The sequence below is a fragment of the Periplaneta americana genome, chromosome 1, assembly GCF_040183065.1.
Source record: "Periplaneta americana isolate PAMFEO1 chromosome 1, P.americana_PAMFEO1_priV1, whole genome shotgun sequence".
NCBI classification, from domain to species: Eukaryota; Metazoa; Arthropoda; class Insecta; order Blattodea; family Blattidae; genus Periplaneta; species Periplaneta americana.
The window spans coordinates 111,154,867-111,164,703 of record NC_091117.1 but is presented as its reverse complement, the minus strand read 5'-3'; the positions used below and the strand labels follow the sequence as shown (position 1 = coordinate 111,164,703).

The following is a 9,837-nucleotide window of genomic DNA, read 5'->3' as shown; positions in this document are numbered from 1 at the left end:
GAGTACTCTGGCTATTGAGAAGGGTTTGTTAAACAGTCTTTCCAGGGACGACATCTTCAAAGAACGCATTATCGACATCTTTGCAGAGCGAAAAACACGCCGACTGGAGTTTATCTACAAAAAAATATAAGGTATGATTTTTAGAATACCCAGTTGCATGAATGTAGCTTCGCCACTGGAAATTACCACAGTTTTAAACAGATATTATTAATATCCATTATTTATAGAATGTGTCAGTTTTATAACATTCGGATTATTATTACTATTACTATATAGCCAATTTGCATTTTCATTCGAGGACAAAGTAGCCATATTAGGCCGGTTACACACTATACCGAGAGATGTGTAATGTGAAATGTGTGCCGAGAAATGCGCGAGCGAGGCGAGACAGCTTTGTCCACACACAGCGCCGAGAAATGTGTAATCGAACCATAGAGTACAGAATAGAAAATAATTGCCAGTGTCGCGCGGTAGCCATCTTAATTTAACCTATCATTGTATTTTCATGGCCTAGTTGTGTTGTTTTAAATTTTTTTTAGTAATGTTTTGATAAATTTAAATACGTCGATCCGGTGTGCTATATGGCAGAGTGAAATAAAGAGTCCAAGAGCTTACTTGGAATAACCTATCATGGGTATGTATGAGAGACTAAAGACATTATATACGTAAATATCCGGAGTTGTTATCGTCTGTAGTTTATTAATATTTAAATTTAACTTGTGTTACAGTTTTCCAAAGGATCCTGAGGTTAAAAGATATTCGGACACCCCTTGTTGTCGTTGCAGCACAATTTGTTCCAGTAACTTCAGAGAGGAGGATATGGATCGCACGACCTTATCATATATATTTCAGAAAGGGGGCTGTGCAGTATATATTTGCACCCTGAAGAACCAAAGGTTAATTAGATGAACATTACACTGATAGTTAACCATAATAATATTAATATATTTATTCACTACTGTGTATAAAGTAGGCTCGTTATGTTATATGAATTATTGTTTTCAGGAAAGAAGGAGAGTAAAACGGAAGTTTGCTGAAATCTTTCTCTCCCTCTCTCTACTGTGACAGTTGTAGACGAAGTTGGGACCTCCATTATGTCATTGGAAGCTGATACTGAAAATTAAATTCGGGTTCTATCGAAGAAGAATAAGGAAGTTAAGGAAAGGATAGTTTTGTGAATTTAAATACTATTATAGTCACAATCATGCCGTGGTATGAAAGAAAAATTTCACAACTCGAGCGGGATTCGAACCAGCGACTTCCTGTACTCCAACATCGTAAGATGAAGAATACGATAGTTTTGTGTACAAAAAGAGAATAAGACATTGCAACAGTATAAATGGCGAGTGGTGAAATCAGTGGGTGACTTGAAAGGTGTGTTGGAAACTGTGAAACAGAAAATCTTGTTTGAATATGAGTTTTGTGATATGTCACGTTCCATTTCAAAGACTTTTGTATCTCTTCTCAAGAGACATATGAAAGGTTAATGGTAAAAAGCAAAAGAAACAGTGCGATGAAAACGTACGTACCGGTAATAATTAATTTTCTTTCCCCTAACAAAAAAGAATTTGATACAGCTCTTCCTAATCTCGGACTCTATACAAATGATAAAGTATCGTAAATTCAGTTCATTGTACAGATAAATGATATATTAATATTCTTAGCATAATATGAATAAAATGTTAATATACAAATAATTGTGTTTTTTTATATGTTTATTATGTTGTAGCCTATAGTTTGAACCTTATAAATCATCCAATTTCTTAATAAAAATATAGCAGTGGATCAAACCAAGAACCAACAGTTTAATAATACTAAAAAGATAAGTAGTTTACATAGTTTCGTGGCGCAAAATATAAATTAATGAAATATAACTTTTGTTTATTTTCTTTGAGAAGTTAAATTTTGGTTGTTACTCCATTACCATGAAAAGAAAGAGATTTATATTGCATAAAACTGCAATAAGTGTATCTGACACTCTTTGATGCGAAAGTGGCTCTGGAACTTTGCGTTTTCAATTTTTTTTTTCACGGCCTTCAGTAACTAAGACAATGTGGTCATAATAGAGGAGGTGTTGGAGGTTCTTTCATTACACCCAATTATATAAAATATTTGGAAAAATTATCAACATCAGACGCAATAGTTCCAGCACGGATTACTAGGGAAATGACCAGTTTTCATAGTATTGCATCTTGGACCTAACGAGTGTTATATTTGTAACAAGTGAGGGGGGGGGGGGCTGCAACAATCCATTAAAATACAGAAGAATCAAATTTGTATAATTTTAATAAGTGTGGGCTACAAAATCGCATTAGAATACACAAGTATCAAAAGGTTTTTTATCCTGAAAGTACAACACTTGTGGTTGTACACCAAAACCATGTTTTTATCATATTATACAACTCGCAGAAGCCAGTGAAACGAAAGAAAATTGTGCCTTTCTTTAGTGTAATTTTTCTGGAGAAATACCATTATTCCCTCACTATATTAAACGGCATGTAGGAAATTGTATTTCACTTTACCGCGAAACGGAATGATACTGTTCACTTTTTCATGACCAGGAACAGCATTCTCTTCAGTCCAACAATGCAACCCCTTCATCACCAGTAGGCCTACAATGAAGAAAACTGAATCCTTAATAAATTATCGTATTGACTAGCAAGTAATACATACAGTAATATCCGTTGCTTACGAGATTACGTAAGCAACGGTAATATCTAATATAAAATCATATCTTATCATTGTTAAGTATTATGTGATCATGAAGTCATAATTTCATTCGTAGCCAATATTATGTTGATTGGCATTGCAAATTAGAAACCTAACCGGCAATGGTAAAGTTTAGCGGTCCCTGCTTAGGTCGTTATTGCACGCATGCAAGTACAACGGGATTCAAAATCACTGCCATAATAAAATAAGTCTGACGGTTTTATGTATGCAATTGACGGCGTAGTTTACGAAGCCGACACTAGAGTGGCATACAAAGCGCAATTATATTAATTTGTCTATGATTATATTTACACAATGAACGTCTGTCACTTTAACCTCTCTTTTAAATGTCAGTCGACGGTTCGAACCCCGAAATGAAATTATTCTTTATTATAGGGAGAGCGGGTAGAAGAGATTTTTTTTTTTTTTTTTTTTTAAATTCGTCAACTTTTGGATACAGTATCGAAATCTTGGGTGATCTCCCGACTGTTCCTAATTACTTTTACTTATTGCTGAGAGGTAGTTCATTTATGATGCTGCACTCCCGTCATAACCAGGATGAACAGCATGAAAACAAATTTGACAGATAACTATGAGAAGAGGAACAAAGGTGTACGATGTCTTGTGTAGTACTGAGGGTTATAAGTTCCTAGTTTTGATACATACACATTTTGGTGGGAATGTGCCTGTTTATAAAATGTTTCAGCAAATCTCCTAATGATAATTGGGATACTTTCCACTTTTAGATCTTGATGTATCTCTTCGTTTCTTGTGTACCACCCGCTGTTATGAATTACACGTAATACTTTATTTTGTACAACTCGAATGGGATCTAATGTTGTCTTAGGTGCGTATCCCCATACTGTAGAACCATACAAAAGCACTGATCTAATCAGCAATTTATAAATTGTTACTTTTTTAGATGTTGACAATGCACGTGTTTTTAAAAGGGGATACAGTTGTACCATTCTTGCTATTGTTTTTGCTCGTATGTTTGCAATGTTGGTATGCCATAACAGACGACTATCCAAATGGATTCCAAGATACTTAACAGAATCCTGAAATTCAAGGGCAGTACCATACAGTGTGAGTTTAGTTTTGGTACACTTCGAGTTCTACTGAAGGCTATGACTTGACTCTTCATTGTATTTACAGTTAAGCGCCAATGTTGGAACCATTCTTCTATAAGGTGGACATGCCGTTGAAGTCGACCAATGGCTAGATCGGCATTACGATGTGTAGTGTATGCTAGTGTATCATCTGCATATAAGGCTAACCTGGTGACGTCAGTTTCTGGAAGATCTGAAGTATATGCACAATATAAGTAAGGGCCCAGTACTGAGCCTTGCGGAACTCATCCTTGAATTTTCTTTTGTCTTGATAAACAGCCGTCTTCCTTAACACAGAAACGTCTGTTCCGAAGAAAATCAGCAATAATATGAATCAGTGCATCAGGAACCTCTGATTGGATTAATTTATAAATTATACCAGTATGCCACACAGAGTCAAATGCACTTTTGACATCGAGAAATATTGCTACGGTAGTAGCTCTGTTGTTGAAACCGATAGTTGTTTGTTCAACAAGACGCAGCAGTTGGTGTGTTGTAGAGAGACCTTGTTGATATGCAGCCTGATAGGGTGGAATAAGGTTTGGTGCACTTTGTAGAAGTCTGGTCATAAGAATTCGTTCGAATACTTTGCCAAGGGCATTAATCAAACTTATTGGTCTGCGATTTGCTGGAACCTTTGGATTTTTCTTTTGTTTGGGAATGGCAGTAATATATGCAAGTTTCCAAGCATCTGGAAAATATCGATGAGCTATACACTGATTGAAAAGCTTGGTAATATACATAAGTGCCTTTCTAGGTAAGTTTTTAAGTTCCATGTTGTTAATTTTATCAGGACCTGGTGCCTTTTTTGGTTTAAGGCGTTTAATAATGGTTTTGACTTCTGACGGGCTCGTTAAACAAATGTACTGGGATACGGGACATAGTAGGAATGTGCTGACAGTTTCCTCGACATGGCGATAATGTTCAACTAAGCTGTCACATTCATTAGCAGGTTTAAATTGGTTCTCAAAACAATCGGCTATCAGTTCAGCTTTTTCACAAGACTTATAAACTGGGCCATCTTTGCCATGTAAAGGTTGATTTTTAGAGTAGGAATCATGTTTGGTTAACCGTTTGGTGATTGTCCAAATTTTATTTGACTGTCCTGCATCAGCAACATCTTTTTCAAATTTCGAAACTTTGATTTCTAGTGCCATTTTGTGCACTCTATTTTTCATAATGTTATATACGTTTTTGTCAATTTGTGATCTAGTTTTTTGCCAGCGCTTACGAGCTCTCTGTTTAGCCATTCTTAGTAGACGTAAATTCGAGTTTTGATGGAGATAACTTTGTATTGGTTCTTTCTCTAGTGAAGCATATTTTGCTGCTTTCAAAGTATTTTCAAAGATTTTAATTCCTTCATCAATGTCTTCTTTTGTTGTAATCAATGGATTAGCAGAAATTGATTGTGAAATATATCCCCGATAGGACGACCAATCCATGCTGCTTAAGAAAGCTTGAGGAAATAGCCTCTCAGTAGTTGCTCTTTCAATGATTAAAACAACAGGGTTATGATCAGAGGACAGTTCTTGTAAAGTGTCTATAAACAGGGGTACAGTATTACATCTGAAAAGAAATCCATCAAGTACATCTGGTTTATGATTTGCATTTTGAGGGTAGAAAGTAGGTTTGTTAGGAGCTAAGATTTGATAGCCGTGCTTGTCAGCATGTTTTGAGAGTATGCGACCTCTGGTTGTTGTTACGCGTGAATTCCACTCAATGTTCTTAGCGTTGAAGTCACCGCCAATTATAAAATTATTTGATATACAAGATATTGCATCAAGTTCTGAAACTAAGAAAGGCTTATTTGGAGAGCAATACATCGATCCAATTAAAATGGTTTCGTTATTGTACTGAATTTCAATTAAAGTTATAGATATGTGTGTAAGCTGGGGTGATTGTATTCTGTAATGTCTAATGCAATTTTTAATTAAGATAGCTGTTCCACCAAAAGGGCCATTACTTCCATCAGAGCGATACACTGTATAATTTTTAACGCTGAGTCTCTTATTAGGTGTTAATTGAGTTTCTGTGATTAAAAACACATCTATATCATGCTGATGTAAAAAGTCGTCAAGTACATTTTTATCCCTAGCCACTCCATTGGCATTCCAGGTCACTATTTTTAGTGGCTTGTGTAACTTTTGTCTGGGTTTATTTTGTTCCATTTCCAAACAGACTAGAAACACCATCTATGAACACTGATATTTTATTAAAAATATCATTTTGTTGCTTCACTTGCAAGAAGGTTTGATGTAAACATCTTAAATAATAACTGATATTGAATGTTTTTAAAAAGTTCCACCATTCTCTCAATTCATGAAAAAATTGACTAAAAGATGAACTGTCAGCAAATTGATCTGGTGCCTGTCGAGTATTATTATCGATATTTACCTTTCGGAATCCTTTAATAACCTGTTGAGTGACAGGAAGTGGAGGAAAAGACTGGGCAGAAAGATCTGGCTGCTTCTTATGGGTAGGATTCCTGGTTTTCACTCCATTTACGTAAGCTTGGTATTTTGGACACTGTCTAAAATTAGCAGGATGATCCCCTTGGCAATTTGCACATTTTGCAGGAATAGAAGTAGGTTTTTTGACAAGAATATGATTCATGGCTCTCACCACATTTAACACATCGTGGTTGGATGTGGCGTGAATGAGCCTTGTGGCCAAACCCTTGACACTTGTAACATTGAATCGCCCCTTGCCGGGAGATGTAATCTTCAATTTCCACTCTAAGATGGCAAAGACTGCGTAACTGACGAATATCGGGTTTGTCTTGTAATTGATTTACTGTCAGGACCCAAATTGGCATAGGCAACCATGTCATTAAGACTGTGTTTTCATCTTGGACTTTTTTTCTTAATTGTCGAACTGACTCAATAGGATAATTTAAACTCCGAAGTTCAGTTAGGATTTCTTCAGACGAGGATTCATTTGGAAGTCCTTTTAGAACAACTTTCAATACTTTTGAAATGTTATAAGGAAAGGTATAGAAATTATATTTTTGCAGAATCAAATAATCTTGTAATTTCTCAAAATCATCTTTTGTTGAAACATATAGTTTCAGACCGACAGGACTAAACTTCCCTTCTGCTAATATTTGAAGCGAGTTCTTCAAAGTTTGTTGCAACTTAAAGTAATCAATTTTACTTGTTACCACAATAGGGGGTGGTGGCTTATGTTTCCGACTTCCATTTTGGGAATTTGCAGATTTTTCTTCTGTGGTGGAAAAATCCATTTGTGATGTAGGTTGTTGACTTATAGAATTATCTATTTCAATTTCTGGATCTTCTAATAGTGGTTGGAAAACATTGTTAGTTTTCACCGGAACTGTAGTTCCCATTTTCTTATACAAACGAGTAGCTGAAGTTCGGGGAAGAACTCCCTTCATTTTACTATGTACTGACTTGAATTTAAATTCATGTATGTCGGCTTCTCTAGGTGAGGACATTTTTCCGACTTTACGCCGTGTTCCAGAAGAGTTATGAACTTCATCAATATGCGAAGAAATGACATTCTTTTCCAGTTGTGGATTTATAGCAGCATCATAGATGTCTGAATGAACCTGAGCAGTAGTTATAATTTCACTGAAATCACTCGAATTTTCATTAGAAGTCATATTGAATAAACAACACAATGGGTCCGTCTACAGACGGCCCAAAAACGAAGAGAATGTAACTCAAATAAATATAATAATTGTAATTAACACACAAAAATTAAGAACTTGCTTTCAGCACAAATTTTAAATAATCTGAACACTAGTGAAAGTTAAACACAATGTGAGCACTGTACGCAAAAAGACGCAGCTACTAACTGACTAGGACTGCTCTCCACCGCGTACCACAGCCAACTGGGGTAGAAGAGAAAGTGACGATACTTCCACTAGTCCAGCGGTTCGTCACAGAGCGGCGCTCGCTCTGCTTTCTGTTCTCAGTTTCAGGAGCGCTATTCGAGTCAATGCAGATGTTTTTAAAATACCCACTAGATAAAAGTATATTATAGTTTATCACAACATTTTACTTATTTAAAAAATGTAATACTACTACATTAACTACTCTTGAGTTATATCATTCACTCCTGAATCGTAAATACGAGTATAATAATCAACAGTAAACTGGAACATTCTGTCAGCTTCAGAGAGAAGAACGCAAAAAAAGTACAGCTTCGCAAAACTGAACATTTTTGTGTTGTTGTAAGTACATTTTGACACAAAATTATAGTTTTCGATGTACAAGAAAGTATAATATAATACATCAAATGGGACATTATATTTTCACCAATACTTTTTTACTACCGCCAGAGCGGGTAGAAGACGTTACTTCCTCTAGTTCAGTGGATCGTTGCCGAGTGGCGCTAGCCCTATTTTCAGTGCCCAGTTTCAAGATCGCTATTCAAGTGAATGAAAAAGGTTTTTAAAAATAACCCATTAGATAAGAATATATTGTAAAGTACTTAGTTAGGCCTACAATATTTTACTTCTTTAAAAATGTAATATTACTATATTAACAAATTGTGAGTTATATAACACAACCCTGAATAGTAAATATATTAATTAACCGAAAAATGGAACATTGTGCCGGCTTCAGCCAGAAATACGCAAAAAAAAAAGTACAGCAAACTGAAAATTTTTATGGCATTATAAAGTACGCATTGACATGAAATTATAGTTTTTATACACAAGAAAGATTGTAATATAATAAAGGAGACACCAATAGTTTTTATCTACTATTTAGTCATTAGTTGCAGTTGTATCTGGTTTATACGTAATTCAGGGGAACAAAAAATATTACGTGCAACTTAGACTCATAAATTAAACTTCGATATTATATCTATGCTAATGTAAGTTTTGATCTTTTTAAATACCTAGGTTATTTTGTGTTTTGTAAAATTAAAACAATTTGGTAGCACTATATTAAGTAGTTGTATGCTACTTATTGGAGAATATTAAATTAACGACTTTTCCATGAGGTCTATTACTTTCTCATATGCTCGATTAGAAATCTCTTATGATGTGGAAACGTAATAAACAAATGTAATAAAATTGCAAACCAGATTAAGTTCTAGCCTAGATGCAAAGTAGAATTATACTGTACTTTTGTTACCGAAATAACTTTTACGTTAATTACGGCTAAAGTGCTATTATTAAAAATAAAATAATTAATAATTAAACATGCATATTTAATGAAGTAGAAGCTAGGTGCTTGGATTCAATTAGGAGTTCACAATTAGCACTTTAATACAGCACATTTTTAACCGGCACATAGATTGAAAAATCTTCACATGTAGAAAGTCTATGGTAATCATCACAAGATAATCATTTTCTAATTCCAAAATATCGCTCTAGAGGATCCTAGTTAATTTTTTTTCTGTCTGAAAATATTTAAATCTGCTATCCCACAAGAATTAATATATTTCGCTAGTGTTCTGAATTGTCACTCTAAATAATTCAAGGGTTCTTTCTTAGGCAAACGTGTCCTTTATATTGTCAATTACGTGTCATATATTTTCTAAAATCGTGTAATGCTAGAATCCTTTGTACAGGGCAGACGAGGGAGCCTTTGAGTTCAACGTATCTGCAAGGTCGTTCATTCACCTTTGAATTCTTTTGTATTTTCACTTTCCTCGAACCCATCACAGTTTATGACTCTAAAAAAGTATTGATTTTGAAAAACTCACACTAAACAGCTGAAATGCTGGTCTGGAGTTCATTCACTGGAAGGAATTACGGTCAATGTAACTAGACATAATTTTGGGCATTCAGGTATGGAGTATTGGTACATAAATGCATACAAGCGCATGATCAACTAAGGTGTTCTTCTGATTTTCGGGTGTCACATCCAATCATTTTTTACTCGGATATTTAACGATGCTGTATCAACTGCTGGATTATTTAGCGTCAATGGAATTGGTACTTGGTACTTGGTAAGGATACATTGTTATGAGAACGGATTGATGTCCTCTTCGTTGGATATTTTCTCTTCGTTTCTTTTTTTAAGATATCGAGGCAAGTTTGGGA

General features: G+C 35.0%; 1 long non-coding RNA gene across 1 annotated transcript; it reads left to right on the top strand.

Moving 5' to 3' along the window:
- The first annotated feature begins 248 nt into the window (after positions 1–248).
- On the top strand, positions 249–1,637 carry LOC138709196 (uncharacterized). Its single transcript, XR_011334869.1, has 3 exons — positions 249–634; positions 729–896; positions 1,006–1,637. It is a non-coding gene; the product is annotated as an uncharacterized lncRNA (long non-coding RNA).
- The last annotated feature ends 8,200 nt before the right edge of the window (positions 1,638–9,837 follow it).